We start from the raw sequence: 19912 nt of genomic DNA, 5'->3' as shown, positions 1-19912 counted from the left end.
TACTCATTGTATTTTAATTTCAGCACGTGTAGTTTATAGAAGAAACGTCCTCTTCACACACACACACACCATATCTCCTAGCTTTGCATAGAAGGCTATATAAGTGGGTTATAGAGATTTAGAGAATAGATAGTTTAACTTCAGCTTCTCGTGGGTTCGACACTTAAATAGTTACCGAAATGTACTACGGTGATCCCCTGCACTTGGGGGTTATCAGTTGTGAACGCATCTCATGAATAACAACACTGTTGGAGATCAGCTGTACTTGTTGGCCAGGTCACCATCATCGACTCCAAGCGTGCGAGATAAATGGGAACACCTTCTACATGATCACCCAAGATAAAAATAGCACCAACCAAAATAGTGGTGACCGCATTGATGCAACAAAAAACAATGGGCAAAAGGACACATATTATGGTTACCATAGAGGAGATATGGGAACTTGACTATGGACCTTCTTTTATGGTCCCTTTGTTTCGGTGCAAATGGGTCAAGCTGGATGGAGTTGGGGTAAAGGTACACCAGCTGTACGGAATAAGAACAGTGGATCTCAAAAATCTTGGTTACAAAGACGAACCATTCGTCCTAGACAATGATGTATCTCATTTTTTCTATGTGAAGTACATGTCCTCCAAACCGAGAAAAATATATAAGCAAACACATGCATCATATGATGAGCCAAAGCATCACATAGTTCTTTTAGGTAAAAGAAACGTCGTGCGAGTCGAGGACAAGACAGACATGTCATAAGATTATAGTAAGTTTGATGAAATGGAGGAAGACCGCTTTTCTAGGGTAGAAGAACTAAAGAAACATCAGGATTTATTAACCCAATTTAGCCAGCAAAGTACCGGCCCATCTCAGTCACAGATATAAACTGCATTCGATGCTACCGGCCCACCATCTAAGCAACGTGGCTTCCACGGAGTTGCCGAGTGATGATGATGAACTGGTAATGGCTCCTCGCTACCCTGTGGATGATATCACGAAGTCGACTGATACGTCTCCAACGTATCTATAATTTCTTATGTTCGATGCTAGTTTTATGACAATACCTACATGTTTTATTCATACTTTATATCATTTTGATGCATTTTTCGGTACTAACCTATTAACAAGATGCCAAAGCGCCAGTTCCTGTTTTCTGCTGTTTTTGATTTCAGAAATCCTACACAGGAAATATTCTCGGAATTGGACGAAACAAAAGCCCACAGCCCTATTTTCCACGGAGGATTCCAGAACATCGAAGAAGAGTCGGAGGCGGCCAGCAGGGGGCCCACCCCACAGGGCGGCGCGGCCAGGCCCCCAGGCGCGCCGACCTATGGGGAGGCCACCCCCTGGCTCCCCCGACGCTGCCTCTTCGCCTATATATTCCTTCGTATCGAAAAACCCTAGTACCGAGAGCCAAAATACGAGAAAAGTTGCAGAGACGCCGCCGCCGTCAACCCCATCTCGGGGGTTCTGAAGATCGCCTCCGGCACCCTGCTGGAGAGGGGAATCATCACCGGAGGGCTCTACGTCACCATGCCCGCCTCCGGACTGATGCGTGAGTAGTTCATCCTTGGACTATGGGTCCATAGCAGTAGCTAGATGGTTGGCTTCTCCTATTGTGCCATCATGTTTAGATCTTGTGAGCTGCCTATCATGATCAAGATCGTCTATTTGTAATGCTACATGTTGTGTTTGTTGGGATCCGGTGAATATGGAATACTATGTCAAGTTGATTATCGATCTATCATATATGTGTTGTTTATGATCTTGCATGCTCTCCGTTGCTAGTAGAGGCTCGGCCAAGTTGATACTTGTAACTCCAAGAGGGGGTATTTATGCTAGATAGTGGGTTCATGCCTCCATTGAATCCGGGACAAGTGATGAGAAAGTTCTAAGGTTATGGATGTGCTTGTTGCCACTAGGGATAAAACATCAATGCTTTGTCTAAGGATATTTGTATTGTTTACATTACGCACGATACTTAATGCAATTGTCTATTGTTTGCAACTTAATACTGGAAGGGGTGCGGATGCTAACCCGAAGGTGGACTTTTTAGGCATAGATGCATGCTGGATAGCGGTCTATGTTCTTTGTCGTAATGCCCTAAGTAAATCTCATAGTAGTCATCATGATATGTATGTGCATTGTTATGCCCTCTCTATTTATCAATTGCCCAACTGTAATTTGTTCACCCAACATGTTATTTATTTTATTGGAGAGACACCACTAGTGAACTGTGGACCCCGGTCCATTCTTTTACATCTGAAATACAACCTACTGTAATCATTGTTCTCTGTTGTTCTTTGTAAACAAACATCATTCTCCACACCATACGTTTAATCCTTTCTTTTCAGCAAGCCGGTGAGATTGACAACCTCAATGTTAAGTTGGGGCAAAGTATCTTGATTGTGCTGTGCAGGTTCCACGTTGGCGCCGGAATCCCTGGTGTTGCGCCGCACTACACTCCGTCACCAACAACCTTCGCGTGGCCTTCATCTCCTACTGGTTCGATAAACCTTGGTTTCTTACTGAGGGAAAACTTGCTGCTGTACGCATCATACCTTCCTCTTGGGGTTCCCAACGGACATGTGCTTTACCATCACAAGCATCTGCTTTTTGGTGCCGTTACTGGGTAAGAATCAACACTCCATCAAGCTCAGACACGCGCCATCAAACACGTTTTCTGGCGCCGTTGCCGGGGAGATGAAGACACGCTGCAAGGGGAGTCTCTCACACCCAATCTCTTTACTTTGTTTATTGTCTTGCTTTATTTTATTTTCTGTCTTGTTTGCTTTCTTTATATCAAAAACACAAAAAAATTAGTTACTTGTTTTACTTTATTTAATTCGGTTTTGTTTTATTTATTTCTATTATTGCTAAAATGAGTAATCCTGAAGTTGAAGTTCGTTCGTTTAAGCAACAAGGGGGAGAAAGTTTTAAAGATGCTTGGTATAGAATTAGTGATGCTCATCATAGGTGCACTAAGAAACACTCCACTATTATCCTCCTTAGGAACTTTTATGTTGGTATCTCTAGCTGGAATAGGTATGTTCTTGATACTCTTACGGGGGGTAATTTCCTAGGCACTCCTGCTTTAGAAGCTAATTGCATTATTGAGAGTCTAGTTGGAATACCACCTGTTAATGAAGCTAAAATTGAAATCTCTCTTGAGGATGTCATGAAAAAGTTGGAGGCCATAGAGAAAAATCTTCCAAGTGTTGAGACTAAATTGGGAATATTACTTGATAATACTGATAAACTTGATAAATCTCTAGGAGGAATTAATGAAAGAATTGCTGTCTTAGAAACTTGTGCTATCCATGATAATCAAACCCATAGGATTGGTGAACTTGAAGAAGCTACGGGAACCTTGGGTTCAACTTTTTCTTCTCTTAAGTTTAAAGAGAGAGCTTATGTGGGTAAGGAGCAAAATTTCATGTATGTCTCCAAGATGCCTAAGCCAAAGAATCATTATGAGCTTAAAATTGATAAAACTCTTAGTACCACTATGGGAAATTTAGATAATGGAGCATCTAAGATACCTATTGCGACAAGTTGTGTTTTTAAGGAAAATCATGATGTTGATGCTTCTTCTCTTGATGTTACTTGATTTTCACTTTCTGCGCCCAGCTGAAAGGCGTTAAAGAAAAGCGCTTATGGGAGACAACCCATTGTTTTATTTCTGCAATTTTTGTTTATATTTGAGTCAAGGTGCTTGTTACTACTGTAGAAATACCTTTGTATCTTTATTTTATTGCATTGTTGTGCCAAGTAAAGTCTTTGATAGAAGGTTGATACTAGATTTGGATTTCTGCGCAGAAATAGATTTTTAGCTGTCACGAATTTGGGCTGTTCTCTCTGTAGGAGAATCTAAAAATTATGAAAAAATTCATGAGTAATCGTCAGATATGTACGCAACTTTCATTCAATTTGAGCTTCTTCATCTGAGCATGTTAAGTGCCTCGAAAAAATTCTTCTTTACGGACTGTTCTGTTTTGACAGATTCTGCCTTTTATTTCGCATTGCCTCTTTTACTGTGTTTGAGTGGGTTTCTTTGCTCCATTAAATTTTAGTAACCTTGGGTAATGTCCAGAAGTGTTGGGAATGATTGTGTACTTGTTGAACATGTGAATTTTTGATTATGCACTAACCCTCTAATGAGATTATTTTGAGTTTGGTGTGAAGGAAGTTTTCAAGGATCAAGAGAGGAGGATGATATAATATGATCAAGAAGAGTGAAAAGTCTAAGCTTGGGGATGCCCCGTGGTTCATCCCTGCATATTTCAAGAAGACTCAAGCGTCTAAGCTTGGGGATGCCCAAGGCATCCCCTTCTTCATCAATAACTTATCAGGTCACCTCTAGTGAAACTATATTTTTATTCCGTCACATCTTATGTGCTTTACTTGGAGCGTCTGTGTGTTTTATTTTTGTTTTGTTATTTTCATTTTCTGAATAAGTCGGATCTTAACATGCTTGTATGGGAGAGATACACGCACCGCTTTTTCATATGAACACTAGTGTTTTTCATTTTACTTTTAATGTTCAATGGCAAAAGCTGGAAGCCGCTGCATCTATTGCTATTTGTTTGGAAACAGAAAATGTTTCATGTGGTAGTTGGTATATTGTCTTGAATAATTTGATACTTGGCAATTGTTTTGAGCTTTCAAGTAGATCATGTTTAAGCTCTTGCATCATGTAGTTTAAACCTATTAGTGGAGAACTACCGTAGAGCTTGTTGAAATTTGGTTTGCATGATTGGTCTCTCTAAGGTCTAGATATTTTCTGGTAAAAGTGTTTGAGCAACAAGGAAGACAAGTGTAGAGTCTTATAATGCTTGCAATATGTTCTTATGTAAGTTTTACTGTACCGGTTCATACTTGTGTTGCTTCAAACAACCTTGCTAGCCAAAGCCTTGTACTGAGAGGGAATGCTTCTCGTGCATCCAAAACCTTGAGCCAAACCTATGCCATTTGTGTCCACCATAACTACCTACTATGTGGTATTTTTCTGCCATTCCAAAGTAAATTGCTTGTGTGCTACCTTTCAAACCTTTCAAAAAAAATCATTCCTTGTTTTTGCAATACATAGCTCATGGGAAAGTAGCCTAAAAAACTATTGTGGTAAGGAATATGTCGCTTGTGTATCTTAGTTCTTATATGACATGACCCTTCGAAGGAAAAACAGAGTGGTTTTGGAATTATCATTGCCAAAACCAGGGGGCATGTGTTATCACCAGATTTTGGTCAAATCAGGAGGTGGGCCGCGAGAGAGATGGGCTTGGAAGATTACACGTGGAAGATTTCTGAAGCGGCCTTATATGGAGAATTTGGGATAGTTTACCCGTGTATATTTTTATAGTAGATTGCGTTGTGGATTAAAGGTTAGAGTTTGTCTCGTGTACGGTGGGGATATTCCCACATTAGAAAGTCCCCTGGACTATAAATATGTACCTAGGGTTTATGGAATAAACAACAACTCACGTTCAACCCCAAACAAACCAATCTCGGCGCATCGCCAACTCCTTCGTCTCGAGGGTTTCTATCAGGTAAGCGACATGCTGCCTAGATCGCATCTTGCGATCTAGGCAGCACAAGCCCCACGTTGTTCATGCGTTGCTCGTACTCGAAGCGCTTTTGATGGCGAGCAACGTAGTTATCATTAGATGTGTTAGGGTTAGCATTGTTCTTCGTTTAAAGCATGCTTACGTAGTGCAACCCTTGCATATCTAGCCGCCCTCACGCCTATCTCGGGTGTGGGGCGGCACCCCGCTTGATCATTATTTAGTAGATCTGATCCGTTACGATTGCTCCTTGTTCTACAAGGATTAGTTTAATATCCGCAATAGTTAGGCCTTACAAAGGGGGAGGATCCGAGTGGCACGTAGGGTGGCGTTCGCAAGTCCTAAACAGGATGTTCCGAGGATCAACTTCATGTTGGTTTTTAGGCCTTGTTTAGGATCGGCTTACGAGCACCGTGCGTGGCCGCGAGGCCCAACCCGGAGTAGGATGATCCGATTATGCGGTGAAAACCCTAAATCGTCGTAGATCTAATTAGCTTTATCTTGATCAAGCAGGACCACCAAGTATTCGTGCACCCCGTACGAATCATGGGTGGATCGGCTCTTTGAGCCGATTCACGAGATAACCCGAGAGCCGATCGAGGCTCGTATTTAACGTTTACATGTATGCCCTGCAGGAAACTAAGCGAGGCATCCCCATCACCTTCCCGGCCGGGTATAGGTCGGTGGCACACCCTTGCACTTCGCATCGCCGCGTGTGACCGGAAGAGCATTGCGGGCCGTCGCTCGGAGGGGTCTCGGCCAGCCCGCAGCTCTAGGCTCTTCCCGGCTCTACGGTGTTGACAAGGCCGCTGCCCGCCGGTGGGTTTTGGCAGTCAACACATTCCGGCACGCCGGTGGGACAATCGTCTACATCAACCACATCGCCATCCGCATCCGAGATGGCGGACGGCACGCCGATCACCTACGAGGAGCCGCCCGACGAGCTCAAGAAGCAATACAACGAGATCAAGGCCACCCTCGAAGCCGACCTCATCGGCTCTTTTCGGAGAACCCGTTCCCATGGCATCGGATGGAAGGGATTCTCACCGCAAGGTGCTCTCGATGGGATAGACCTCTGCGCCCGTCGGAGGAACGCACCCGGGGACTCGCGGCAGGAGATCAACTACTTGGTGGCTCACTCGCTACATCGCCACTCGAAAACTTGGTCAACGTGTTGGAGCGTGTCGCTCCGCGCGTGATCCAGGAGATCATGAGCCACCGGCACTCGCCGTCGGGACCAGCTCTCGGGACTCATCAAGGAGAGTTGCCATTCCGAGTCCCGTCCACCGCTGCCATATGCGTTGGCAGCACTTGCTGAAGTGCCGACTACACCGGCATTCCTCGTCTACAAGATTGGTGGTGACCCTAGTGACTACCGGTTCTTAATGGAGGCGCCTAAGGAGATCCCTCAAGGATACGCGTGCACATATGTGCCGGATTGTGGTGACTCGGGCACTCACAAACCAGGCCACAACATCGGGGACTCCGGCGAAGACGGGAGGAACGTCGCCGACGAGCTTGAGAAGCGGACGTGGCTAACTAAGTACGCCACACCGACGAAACTCCCGAGCCCGGCTCCCGCAGTTGGCTCGTAGCTGGAAAAGCAAACATGGCTGGCTAAGTACGCCACCCCGGCGAATCTTCAGAGTGCAACTCCTACGGCCAGCACAACGGATCAGATCAGTACCATACTGAGAGACCAGTTCGGCATGGTGCCGAAAAGAAGGGCGATCGGCTATTCCAAGCCGTACCCCGACGATTACGAGATGATCCCGCTGCCACCTAAATATCGGCTCCCCGACTTTTCCAAATTCGGTGGATCGGATGGCTCCAGCTCCATCGAGCACGTCGGCCGATATTTGGCTCAACTAGGACCGGCTTCGGTGTCGGATCAGCTATGCGTGAGGCTCTTTTCACAGTCCCTCACGGGATCGGCTTTTGGATGGTACACCTCTTTGCCGAGCAAACTCCATCCGAGCCTTGGAAGCAATTGGAAGAACAGTTCCATATGCAATACCATTCGAAGCTTCCGAGTCCGGCATTGCCGATCTAGCACAACTACGTCGAAGCGCGGGGAAACGGTGACAGAGTACATCCAGCGCTTCAGGAATCTTAGGAACCGATGTTATTCGGTTCGTATAACCGAGAAGGAAGCGGTCGAGTTGGCGTAGCCGGCCTTGCAACACGGCTCAAGGACATGGCCTCCCAAGCGAGACTATCCCTCGCCGGCGCACATGGTTCGGAAACTATCGGCATATGAACAGCGCCACCCGGACTCGTACCGAGACAAGTTCAAGCGTGCGGTAGTCATGGTCGATACGAGAGGAAGATGAAGTGCTCGCGGGAGACCAAGAAATAGCAATGGGCGAGTGGACTCGGGGAGGAACCCCGTGTCCCGCAAATGGGTAAAGCCACCAGGGCCGCCCGGGGATTTGATTTCGACGTGACCAAGACCGAGCAAATCTTCGACCTCCTGCTCAAGGAGAAACAGCTTGACGATTCCCGAAGGTCTCAAGTTCCCCACGGCGAAGGAGCTAAACGGAAAGCCGTATCGCAAATTCCACAACTCGCTTTCCCATGCCACCAACGACCGCCGGGTGTGGCGTCGCACATCCAAGCGGCGATAGAGAAGGGGCGGCTAATTTTCAACCAGTACGCCATGAAGGTCGACACCCAACCCTTCCCCGCCGTTAACATGGTGGAAGTCACCTACCCCGAGGGTTGCCGGCCAGGTCCCTCGTTCAGCATCAACATGGTAGGACCCGGGAACCACTCGGCAAAGATGGAGATGAGGGCAGCTGCTCTCATAGCAAGGATACAGAGGAGGCCGCTCCACGCGATCGGCTCCGTCATGATGGCAAGCGCTATGTCACGGAGGGAGAGGTGAAGAATATAAGATATCAGCGACCCCTCTCCGATCACCTCCTCAACAAATATGTGAGTCGGCATGACCAACGCCGACGGTCCAATTATGATGATAGAGGAGATCGTCTGGCTAGAGAAGCCAGAAGATATCGTCGGCAGGATCGCGATGAGGAGGAGCACGAGCGTTGTGCCACGGAAACATCAAGGGAGCAAGATGACAACGCCAGACACTGGGACTGCCCCTTCTTCAGACACCTGCTGGGATTCAGGAATGAGCCGATTGCCCACAATCGGCAATTGCCCGTAATGCAACAAGAAGAAGAAGGAGGCAGCCAACGTGTCCGTGTTCGAGCGCCTAGGGCCTCTCCCGCCACAAAGCAAACGCGCTCGAGTCACCTCGTTGGGCAGACCTTGAGGATTCGGAAGACGAGGGAGAAGTAGAAGAAGACAGGTACCACCGGCCAAGGTGGTGCCCCGACGGACTCAGCCGTTCCCAAAAGCGCAGGGTTCAGCGATTGCGCGGCCTCGGAGGAAGCCGAAAGGTTATACCCGCATACGTTAAGGAAGGCACGACCTGATCCGGCTGCAAAGGTTCAGCGAACCCTGGATGAAGAGGGTCGTCCACGGAAAATGGAGTGGCGCCCCAAACAGAGGAAAGCCGATGATGAGACATCGGCCGGCACAAACATGGTACTCGTCTTGCCGACGTAGCTTAGTGCTCCACGACTCTACGGTGCACTCAAGGTGGACGACAGACAAGCGCATCAAGTCAGAGGTTGGGTTGGTTTTATCCAGCCTAACCGAATAGCAAGATTAAACCAATGAGCAAACCAGGCGAGGCTGATCCTTGTGATCGGCCCCAAAAAGTTTATGAAGGGACACAGGACCTTCAGTCAGCTCTCCAATGAATATGGAGGCCGATTCCAGCAATCGGCCAAAATTACTTTCACCACATGTTCTGCTTACGTTCAGCACCGATCTACTGAGCAGTGGCCACGTCGGCAGACGAGAGTCAGCGTGGATTTTTGCGAAGCCGACGTACAAGTGCAGTGCCCTGGCTATCCATACAAGCCGATATCTGCAGTCATCCAGCAGGTATCGGCTCGGGGGGGCATATAATCAGATGAACATGTGCAGATAAACATGTGAGAACATACGTGCAAGGAAACATTGGGGGCCGATTAAGAAAAATCGGCCAAATAAAAAATAAAAATATATATGAAAATTCAAAAATTTTCGAACACAGCCGATGCAGCAGGCATCGACTTAAGGATATGAAAGCCGATGCATGGCCATCGACTCAAGGGGAGTAACTATTACGATCAGAGGGTCAATGGAGCAGTTTGGAAGCTCAGATCCTCTCTTCAAGAACAATATCGGGAGCAGACATGGGCGGGCGGATCGGGTCAAGGATGGATTGCATTAGATTCACCAAAGGAAAGGAGCCGATCTAGCCAGCCAAGAACTAAAGAAGCTCGGGGGCAGCTCACCTTGAAGGCTCTCTCGCTTTGGGAAGCCGATTTATGTGCGGATCGGCCGGCTCTACATAAGAAGCCCTGGGGCTTGGACCGTGGCTGTTGCTGCAAGAAAAGGAAAGGGACTGGATTCTCAAAATAGCCGATGAGTTGTTGTCGGCTAAGGGATTGCGAAGAATTTTGGTCAGATATCTAATCGCAGCCTAAAAGTTGAGAAGTTTTTTAGCCTACGAGCTAATTAGAATCCGGTTTCCTCGGCGTTCAAAAGGAAAGAAGTCCGACGCGTTGCTATCGGTCTTAGCATGACAGGCGGAAGGAATGAAATTGGAGCGATTAAAGGATGAATGGAAAGAACAATTTCATTAATTCCAAGGAGTGGCTTTACAAGAAAGAGCCGATGGCTCTCAAAAGAGGGATCTGGTGCCTAGTGCACTGCTACTACTAGTCCTATACTACTAGTCGTCGCTGTCCTCGTCATCGCCGCCGTCGACGTCGTCGGCGCTGCTCCCGAGGAGCTCCTCGTCGCCGCTGCCCCAGCCCTTGGCCGGAGCCTCTTCCTCCTCGTCATCATCATCATCCTCGCTGTCCGCCCAGGAGCGGAAGCGCTTGGTCGGCGGATACCCGATGGAGGAGGAGGAGTCATCCTCCTCCTCTTCCTCTTCGTCATCATCTTCGTCCTCGCTGTCCGCCCACATGCGGGAGCGCTTCTTCGGCGGGAGCTTGGCGGAGGAGGAGGCCTTGGCCTTCGCTGCTTCTCCTTCTTTCTCCTCCTTGTCGGAGGAGAAGGGATTCACTGCGGAGTGGAGGCTGTCTTCGTTCTTCTTCTTCGGCGAAGATTGGGGGAAGAGTTTTGAGAAGGAAGAGGAAGAGGAAGACATTGCTACAGGAGGAGAGGGTTTTTGGTGCCGATGGCTGGGATGGAATAGAGGATAAAGAGAGCTAACCGAGTCGGCACGGTTAAGTAATGAGAAATCTGGTGAAGGTTTAATGCCATTACAGCCTTCCAAGGAATCGACGCCAAAGTCGTCGAATTTGTAGAGAAGCCGAGAAGACAGGGGCATAATGATGACGGATGCCGTAACGGCTCGCTCTCGCCATGACATGACCCTTCGAAGGAAAAACAGAGTGGTTTTTGAATTATCATTGCCAAAACCAGGGGGGCATGTGTTATCACCAGATTTTGGTCAAATCAGGAGGTGGGCCGCGAGAGAGATGGGCTTGGAAGATTACACGTGGAAGATTTCTGAAGCGGCCTTATATGGAGAATTTGGGCTAGTTTACCCGTGTATCTTTTTATAGTAGATTGCGTTGTGGATTAAAGGTTAGAGTTTGTCTCGTGTACGGTGGGGATATTCCCACATTAGAAAGTCCCCTGGACTATAAATATGTACCTAGGGTTTATGGAATAAACAACAACTCACGTTCAACCCCAAACAAACCAATCTCGGCGCATCGCCAACTCCTTCGTCTCGAGGGTTTCTATCAGGTAAGCGACATGCTGCCTAGATCGCATCTTGCGATCTAGGCAAGCACAAGCCCCACGTTGTTCATGCGTTGCTCGTATCGAAGCGCTTTTGATGGCGAGCAACGTAGTTATCATTAGATGTGTTAGGGTTAGCATTGTTCTTCGTTTAAAGCATGCTTACGTAGTGCAACCCTTGCATATCTAGCCGCCCTCACGCCTATCTCGGGTGTGGGGCGGCACCCCGCTTGATCATTATTTAGTAGATCTGATCCGTTACGATTGCTCCTTGTTCTACAAGGATTAGTTTAATATCCGCAATAGTTAGGCCTTACAAAGGGGGAGGATCCGAGTGGCACGTAGGGTGGCGTTCGCAAGTCCTAAACAGGATGTTCCGAGGATCAACTTCATGTTGGTTTTTAGGCCTTGTTTAGGATCGGCTTACGAGCACCGTGCGTGGCCGCGAGGCCCAACTTGGAGTAGGACGATCCGATTATGCGGTGAAAACCCTAAATCGTCGTAGATCTAATTAGCTTTATCTTGATCAAGCAGGACCACCAAGTATTCGTGCACCCCGCACGAATCATGGGTGGATCGGCTCTTTGAGCCGATTCACAGGATAACCCGAGAGCCGATCGAGGCTCGTATTTAACGTTTACATGTATGCCCTGCAGGAAACTAAGCGAGGCATCCCCATCACCTTCCCGGCCAGGTATAGGTCGGGTGGCACGCCCTTGCACTTCGCATCGCCGCGTGTGACCAGAAGAGCATTGCGGGCCGTCGCTCGGAGGGGTCTCAGCCAGCCGCAGCTCTAGGCTCTTCCCGGCTCTACGGTGTTGACAAGGCCGCTGCCCGCCGGTGGGTTTTGGCAGTCAACACGTTGACACAATTGTTTCCATGCTTTCAAAATAAAAAGCTCTAGCACATGAGTAATCCCTGCTTCCCTCTGCGAAGGGCCTTTCTTTTACTTTATGTTGAGTCAGTTTACCTACTTCTTTCTATCTTAGAAGCAAACACTTGTGTCAACTGTGTGCATTGATTCTTACATGCTTGCTTATTGCACTTATCATATTACTTTGTGTTGACAATTATCCATGAGATATACATGTTGAAAGTTGAAAGCAACTGCTGAAACTTAAATCTTCCTTTGTGTTGCTTCAAAACCTTCTATTAAGAATCTATTGCTTTATGAGTTAACTCTTATGCAAGACTTTTCGATGCTTGTCTTGAAAGTACTATTCATGAAAAGTTTTTTCTATATGATTCAGTTGTTAGTAATTATCTTTTTGTTAGAAAACTATAGACCATTGCTTTGAGTCACTTCATTCATCTCATATGCTTTACAATAGTATTGATCAAGATCATGTTGGTAGCATGTCACTCCAGAAATTATCCTTTTTATCGTTTACCTACTCGAGGGCGAGTAGGAACTAAGCTTGGGGATGCTTGATACGTCTCCAACGTATCTATAATTTCTTATGCTCCATGATAGTTTTATGACAATACCTACATGTTTTATTCATACTTTATATCATTTTGATGCATTTTCCGTTACTAACCTATTAACAAGATGCCGAAGCGCCACTTCCTGTTTTCTGCTGTTTTTGGTTTCAGAAATCCTACACAGGAAATATTCTCGGAATTGGACGAAACAAAAACCCACGGCCCTATTTTCCACGAAGGATTCCAGCACATCGAAGAAGAGTCGGAGGCGTCCAGCAGGGAGCCCACCACACAGGGCGGCGCGGCCAGGCCTCCAGGCGCGCCGACCTATGGGGAGGCCACCCCTGGCTCCCCCGACGCTGCCTCTTCGCCTATATATTCCTTCGTATCGGAAAACCCTAGTACCGAGAGCCAAAATACGAGAAAAGTTCCAGAGACGCCGCCGCCGTCAACCCCATCTGGGGGAGTTCTGAAGATCGCCTCCGGCACCTGCCGGAGAGGGGAATCATCACCGGAGGGCTCTACATCACCATGCCCGCCTCCGGACTAATGCGTGAGTAGTTCATCCTTGGACTATGGGTCCATAGCAGTAGCTAGATGGTTGTCTTCTCCTATTGTGCCATCATGTTTATATCTTGTGAGCTGCCTATCATGATCAAGATCGTCTATTTGTAATGCTACATGTTGTGTTTGTTGGGATCCGATGAATATGGAATACTATGTCAAGTTGATTATCGATCTATCATATATGTGTTGTTTATGATCTTGCATGCTCTCCGTTGCTAGTAGAGGCTCTGGCCAAGTTGATACTTGTAACTCCAAGAGGGGGTATTTATGCTAGATAGTGGGTTCATGCCTCTATTGAATCTGGGACAGTGACAGAAAGTTCTAAGGTTATGGATGTGATGTTGCCACTAGGGATAAAACATCAATGCTTTGTCTAAGGATATTTGTATTGTTTACATTATGCACAGTACTTAATGAAATTGTCTGTTGTTTGCAACTTAATACTGAAAGGGGTGCGGATGCTAACCCGAAGGTGGACTTTTTAGGCATAGATGCATGCTGGATAGCGGTCTATGTTCTTTGTCGTAATGCCCTAAGTAAATCTCATAGTAGTCATCATGATATGTATGTGCATTGTTATGCCCTCTCTATTTGTCAATTGCCCAACTATAATTTGTTCACTCAACATGTTATTTATCTTATTGGAGAGACACTACTAGTGAACCGTGGACCCCGGTCCATTCTTTTACATCTGAAATACAACCTACTGTAATCATTGTTCTCTGTTGTTCTTTGCAAACAAACATCATTCTCCACACCATACGTTTAATCCTTTGTTTTCAGCAAGCCGGTGAGATTGACAACCTCACTGTTAAGTTGGGGAAAAGTATCTTGATTGTGCTGTGCAGGTTCCACGTTGGCGCCGGAATCCCTGGTGTTGCGCCGCACTACACTCCGTCACCAACAACCTTCACGTGGCCTTCATCCCCTACTGGTTCGATAAACCTTGATTTCTTACTGAGGGAAAACTTGCTGCTGTACGCATCATACCTTCCTCTTGGGGTTCCCAACGGACGCGTGCTTTACCGTCACAAGCAGCAGCTTTTTGGTGCCGTTACTGGGTAAGAATCAACACTCCATCAAGCTCAGTCACGCGCCATCATCGACACCTTGCAAGCTACATGTGAAAGTAGTGAACATAACCATAAAGGTGGCAGTCGACTATGCCTTACCCATTGGACCTAATCAAAGATACCATTGCAGACCAGTTCCACATGGCTACACTGTTGCCGGGGTGGATCAAGTTACAAGCGGGTTTGAGCAGCTCACGCTTGGCTATCTTGCTGGTGAAGGGGATTTGTATGAGCTGGGGGAAGCAAAACATACCACCGTTCTATGGCCAAAGGAATACATTGTGCTTCCAAATTGGACGCCAAGGTCTCCAGCGCGTCACCCGTCTTCGTCGCCTCACCCGTCTCCAGTGTGTCAGCCGTCTCCATCGCCTCACCCGTCTCCAACGCGCCAGCCTTCTTCGCCACCTCCGCACACTAAGGCTGAGAGCCAAAAGCAGAAGCATACCATCACCGCTTCGTCGATGAGTCGTAACCGATCACCCAAACATCGATAGGAGCCCATCCCAAAAGTACCTAAGGTTCCTCCCAAGAGACCTTACGACTATACGCCAGAGGAAAATGCGGTGATCGCAAAGGAACAAGTGAAAAAGCCCGAGCCGCCTCTAGATAAGGAAAAGGTGATAAAAATGTTGAAGATCCTTCATCAACCCGAGCCAAGGCTTTTATCAAACTATGACCGCTCTATTCTCAAGTCAAATGAGGCAACAAAGGTGCGGTCGAGAAGTAGTAGTGCAAGCAGGAAATTAGTTCCCTAGCCCGGAGAACATAAAAACTCGTACCCCTGCTCCAAGTGTTTCCCGATATCCAATGCTAGGATCCGAAGATGGTAGCACTATACAAAGTAGAGGCCGATGCTAATGGTATGAGTATTCCTGAGTACTTAAGCCGCTGCGAGTTCCCCATGCGTGAATGTCACATCCCAAAAATTTGGAATGTGAAAATAGAATAAAGCGAGTGTTTGTTTGTTTGTCGTAGTTGAAATTTCGCAAGGAAATAAAACTTTCGTGTTTATTAAAAAGGTATTTTAGAAAATAGAGTTTTCATAAACCTTGGGTTTCAAAATAATTAACAATAATACTCTATTTTGTTCGAAGGATTTTGATAATTATAAACATTATTTTGAGAAAATATTTAAACCCTAAAAAAGGCACTATAGCCACATAGACATGTATGTCAAAATTTGATTTTTTGTAAAGTTTATATTTTTGTTTCAGATTTGGTCTCATATTAAAGTATTTTTCATAACGAATCCAATGGTATCTCATTTGCATTTGTCTGATCATTTTTGATATTCCAAAAAGGTTCTGGATTTTTTTTTAAAAAAAAGTGCGCGGCCAGACCGAACGGCCCACCCGGCTGAACGGCCCAGCGCGCCCCACGCTACGCTGCGGCCCAGTTCACCCCACCGCCGGCCCAGCTCGCCCCCAAACCCTAAAAATGCCCCCAGCCCTATAAATACCCTGCCTGGGAACCTCCCAGACGCACACCCCACGCCGTGCGCCTCTCTCTCTCCCTCACAGCAGCACTGCTGCTCTCTCTGCTGCAAGCGCGCGCAGCGCACACGCAGCAGCCCGCATGCGCACAACGCCTGCCGCGCCGCACGATCCTGCCCGATCGAATCATCTCCCGCCCATGGCACGTGCTCTTATTTTTTTTTTAATAATCTCATGCTAGCTAGTTCATGTTAAAGGACTTTAAAAATCCATATCTTTAGATCCAGATCTCCCTGCTTTGAATACTGGTTCTTGCGTTATGTTTAAAATTAAATTCTCTACAACTTTCGTGTAGGAAGTTTTTACATCCGAGAAACTTTTTTGGACATCATTAAAAATTGTAACTACAAAATGTCTAGTTTTGCAAAATCAATATCTAGAGTTCTACACGTTGTTTCTCGACAAATTTTATATCGTTGGAATCAGTAAAATATGTAGATCATTTTAGACATTTTGCATGTCGATTTCACACATTTTATTTTCGCGGTATTTCTATGATCCGCAATATCGTTCTCCGACTATAAAAATCATTTAGACACTTTCATCATATTTCATGATCACATCTCCCCATAACATATTATCTTAGTCCATATTACTGAAATAACAATTGAGTTATCTGAGTAAAGTGTGACATGTCCTATTTTAGATTTTTACCTTGCTCTATGGAGGTGAATGTGCTCACCCTTGTTATCCATTAGGATCCGCGAACCAAAAACCCAATACCTATCATGTCTATCCAACCTCATGCGATTCAGCCCTTTCACTTAGTTTGAACTATTCAACCTTCAGATGAGTTAATTGAGTAGTTCAATATATCATTAGTTCATATCCAATACTATGTGTGATCTTTTGCTACTTTGATAAGTTTTAACACACTATGTCAAATTGCATTTGAGTCTATATGAATGCTATTCACATGGACCATCCCAAATACTATCTATGTTCCGTATTAACGTATTTCTTTCCAATATATCCAATTGAATATTTTCCTTGTGGATGGCCACCCAGGAACAAAGAGATAATAGAAAACATTGCTCATTAGCGTACCGTACAATCACATGCTATATGGGCTCTGACTTGAAAGAGTATGTTGTGAGAACCCGGATCCTACGTAACAGATGATGTAGGGGATTGTAGGTTGGTACGGGTCCGTAGAGAAAGGTCTGGGTAATTGCTTCGAAAAAGTCTCGTCCTAGCCAACATCTGTCCATTTGAGCAAAATATGCATCATGGAAGAAGAGCAGACTAGGTCATGTGGGTAAATTGTACAACCTCTGCAGAGTGTAAATCTAAGTACTTAGCTGTGTCCCCGGTTACGGACAATTTGAGCAAACTGACAAGGTCCTGTTCGAAAGTCTCATCATCCCAACTTCTTAAATAAAACTTGATGGGTGAACATGGAAATGACGATTGGTGTAAGTGACTATCGGCTAGTAGGTCCCGTGCCATATCTATGGTCTGTGTCTACATGGGTAGATAGCCCAAACCAGGTTGATCATGGGTAGGAGGATTCACCGGGGATTTACGGGTGGTTTCCAAGTTCATTGATTTCTATCAATGGTACCGCTTAATTAGTGAAAGAACATGTCCATTACCCCATGTGTGGTTTTGGTAATTGATAACAATCCCAATGGACTAACAGTTGCATTGAGAATCAATCTTAGGACATGTCCATAGCCATATGATGGTCCCAAGGTTGCTAGATGGAGAAGATCGAGGACAATGAAGAAGACGAATGAAGATGGTGTTGAAGATGAAGCGAGATGAAGACGGCGTAGAAGATGGATGAAGACGATGGCATGCGTACAAGATCGAAGAAGACGGTGGCGTGTAAGTTGGAGGAAGAAGGTGGCATGTACAATGATGAAGAGGGTGAAGACGGAGCTTGCCGACTCGAGAGGAAGAGGAACGCGCAAGGATAAGGTTTGTGTTCGATAGGATAGTAGGTCGCATCATCGGAGAGAGCTCAAACCTTGCATGCATTGCATCGTGTTTCTTAGTTCTTCTTGGTTCTTATCCATGAGATAAGTTAGAGCTTGTGTTCATTCTCATGACAAGCTCTAGCTCATCGGAAACGGATTCCGGATGCATCGCATGTTGCATGTGCAAGGGTGATGATTTTCCCGATATACCATATTGAGAGGTTACACCTCTATGACCATGAGAAAATCATCACTCACTCTTTTGCATGTTTTCACCTTGTGTAGTGGTAGCTCTCGTCGTCCTCTTTCCGGCAAAATTGGTTTCACCTCAATCGGAGTTTCCTAGCTCAAGATATTGTTGTTTTCGTATCGCAGTTTAAAGAAAAAAAAGGGAAGGGCGGTAGTACCGGTCAGGTACCGGTTTGGTCTCTGTGAGACAATGGATCTGGTCCGTTATTGACCCGGTACCGACCCGGTAGTACCGCTTTCACAAGAGGTAGTACCGCTTTGGGTCGTTTTTTGCCTGTTTTCTGCACAGTTTTGACGCAAGCGGTAGTACCGCTTTGACAAGCGGTAGTACCGCTTTGGGTCGCGAATCTGACCGTTTTTCTGCCCAACTGCTATATTTCGTGGCCCCCTATTTATACCTCTCTTCCACCTCCGACCCAACCACTTCTTCCCCTCCATTCTCTCTCCTCCATTGTTGACCTTGAGTTGTTTCTTCCTCCTCTTGATCCCCCCCACTATTTCTTGCATATTTTTGGGGGAAAGGAGAGAGGAGATCTAGATCTAGAGCTCCACCAATTGAATCCCTCTCCAAGTGAGGGGATCTTGCTAGATCTAGGTCTTGGAGTTATTTGGTGTTTCTCCACATATTTGTTCTTCCTCCCTTATTTCCCCAATAGCTTTTGTAGCTTTGTTGGAATTTGGGAGAGAAGAACTTGGGCATCTTAGTGGTGTTCTTAGCCATTGCATTAGGTGCATCGGTTTGGGTTTTCTCCGGGGTTTTGATCTCGTAGAGGGCATGTTACCTTAGTGGTGTTGTTGCCTTAGTGGCCTTGTTACCTTAGTGGTGTTCTTGCCTTAGTGGTCTTATCGTCTTTGTGGCGTGGTGGCCTTTGTGGCGTTGTTGCCTTTGTGGTGTTGTATCCTTTGTGGCCTTGTAGCCTTAGTGGCCTTATCGTCTTTGTGGCGTGGTGGCCTTTGTGGTGTTGTGGCCTTTGTGGAGTGTGTTAGCCTTTGTGGTTTTGGAGCCGGTTGTGGCGCGTTGGTGTCTTGGTGGCTTTGTTGACGGTGTGGCGTGTTGTAGCCTCTTGTGGCCTTGTACTTGAGAGCCTCCGTGTTGTGGAGTTGCCTCAAGCTTGATACTTGGGGTTTTTCCCAAGCTTGTACGGGTTCGGTGACCACCCTCAAGGGTCCCATAGTGGATCGAGACTTTCCCCTTGGTGGAAAGGCTCGAGGAGATACGGTGGCCCTAGTGGCTCATTGGAGTGCCTTGTGCCTCCACACCGCTCCAGACGGAGACGTAGCACCCTTGGGTGTGAACTTCGGGATACATCGTCGTCTCCTCGTGCACCGGTTACTTCTCAACCCGAGCTCCTTTACCTATGCGCTTTACCTTGTTATATCTACCTTGCTTGATGTGCTATACCTAGCTTGTTATCACCTTGTTGCTCATCATGCTAGCATAGGTTGTTGGTGCTCTTAGGCAAACCCCTTGTTGATAGGCTTTGAGCTAAACTAGTAAACACATGTGTAGTTTTATTCCGCCTAGTTTAGCTCTCAAGTAGAAGTTTTTATACACCGCCTATTCACCCCCTCTAGGCGACGTCCTAGTACATTCAATTGGTATCAGAGCTAGGGCTCTCTTATCTTGTTGGGCTTCACCGCCTAGAGAGTAATGACGTCGGCTAGAGGATTAGTGCACATTTCCGCTTTTACATTTGATGGCACTAATTATGATGCTTGGAAATTCTACATGCTTGATTGTTTTCGGGGCATGCACCCACATATGGAGCAAATTCTTGATATGGGTTTTTCTCCTCCCAAGGATCCACAAA

The sequence above is a fragment of the Lolium rigidum genome, chromosome 3 (assembly GCF_022539505.1).
Source record: "Lolium rigidum isolate FL_2022 chromosome 3, APGP_CSIRO_Lrig_0.1, whole genome shotgun sequence".
NCBI lineage: Eukaryota > Viridiplantae > Streptophyta > Magnoliopsida > Poales > Poaceae > Lolium > Lolium rigidum.
Note: the sequence above shows the minus strand (reverse complement) of the source record.